The following is a 1,943-nucleotide window of genomic DNA, read 5'->3' as shown; positions in this document are numbered from 1 at the left end:
CCCAGCCTCCTCGCTGGTGGGGTGGGGTGAGAGGCAGAAGAGGCCTTGACTCTGTGTCAGCACTGCTCAGCAATAACGAAAACATCCCTGTGTTATCAACGCTGTTTCCAGCACAAATCCAAAACACAGCCCCATGCTAGCTACTATGGAAAAAATTAACTCTATCCCAGCCAAAACCAGCACAGATATTTACATCAATTCCACAGCTCTTTATCAATGTCTCCTGAATTCAGAGGTTTTTGCTAAAATACCAATTGTCTACTCATTCTTTACATTTGTGATATATATATAGTGAGTGTATCATTAAGATAATTTAGGAAGATGTACATATCTGGCAAACGACATAGTCTACGATAACAAAAGTAACAGGACTGCATCCTGCATTCTCATGGCATTTCATTCATTTCTCAATAACTTGTAGTTTCAACATGGAGATTCCTACATTCATTTGCCATAAGGATAAGTTTTCAACCTCAGAAATAGTTTGTGTATTGTGCAAAGATTAAAAATAAAAGTAAATATTTCACTTAATTCTGCAGTTCTCACAACTCTAACAAACTTTAGATTGTTTCCTGCTTCTTGCTGTTATAGCATCCTAATCCCTAATTAAATATGTATCAATGTTATAAAAGTTTCTAAATTGAGAAAATTTCCACTACGAAAAACCTGTTTCAAAAAGTTTTAAATGTAGGCTTTTCAGAGTGATGGAATTCTGCATGTCATTGGGAGGCATTACTGATTTTTTGAATTTCACACTGAAAACTATTGCTTCTTCATTATCCACTTGCCTCACCACTGAATGCCAGCATTCAACTTTAAAAGTTGATTATTTCTGTCAGTAAGGCAATTTGAAACTTGAGTTGGTCTGAACAGATTACAATGAAGCAGTTGCAGCACAGACAGGGGCTCAGTTGTCTTCCAGTAACTTACCCGAGATCTTCACTTCTCACACTGGGAATGTTTATCTGTGGCTCTAAGCCTCCCAGAAAGCTGAAATATACTAAAAGGTAATAGAATTTTTTAAAACTATTTTGTAATATCTATGCATGCTACTTTTTCCATATGTAAGTTTTCAAAAACAACAATTCATATCCGTAAGTTGCATACAAAGTCAGCCTGTATATAAAAGTAGTACCAACAATTTTTGAGGCTGAAGTGAGGCCTATTTGAAAAATTGACTCTGTTATAAAGAATAGGCTGTTACCTTTACAAATTGATATTTTGTTTGTTTTGATTGTATCATACAGTATAAATTCCTTTGATAGATGAGCCTAGGTCAGATTTCAAGTTATTTCAACTAGAATTTTATCTGCATCCTTACACAAAAGATTTTTTTCCCTTTAGAGAGATGAATCTAAGAAGAAAGGCAAAAACCCCTCATATTACTTCTGTTTTCAATAATAAAATCTGTGCTTTTTTCACAGGTGTTTCTTTCATTTTAAGCAGAGCTTAACCTCTGTTTCTTTCCTATAAGCATGTATGGGTATAATCCTTTGACAAGGATTTTGCAAAGTGGCAGTTCAAACTGTCAGTCATTTCTTCAGGGCCCATGACTTCATGGTTAAATTTGCTTCTGATACATGTGCAATTAAACATTTCACACTGTTTCAGAACCTTCATCTTACTCCCTTCAAAGTCAATGCACTATCATTGCTGTTTTATACTGTGTCCTGGTTTCAGCTGGGATAGAGTTAATTTTCTTCCTAGTAGCTGGTACAGTGCTGTGCTTTGGATTTAGGGTGAGAACAATGTTGATAACGCACCCATGTTTTAGTTGTTGCTAAGCGGTGCTTACACTAGTCAAGGACTTTTCAGCTCCCCATGCTCTACCGACTGAGAAGGCTGGAGGTGCACAAGAAGCTGGGAGGGGGCACAGCCAGGACAGCTGACCCCAACTGGCCAGAGGGACATTCCATACCGTGTGACGTCATGCTCAGTACAGA

Source organism: Aptenodytes forsteri, unplaced genomic scaffold, assembly GCF_000699145.1.
Source record: "Aptenodytes forsteri isolate BGI_AS27 unplaced genomic scaffold, ASM69914v1 Scaffold59, whole genome shotgun sequence".
NCBI classification, from domain to species: Eukaryota; Metazoa; Chordata; class Aves; order Sphenisciformes; family Spheniscidae; genus Aptenodytes; species Aptenodytes forsteri.
The sequence above is the reverse complement of the archived record's forward strand: the minus strand, read 5'-3'. Positions refer to the sequence as shown.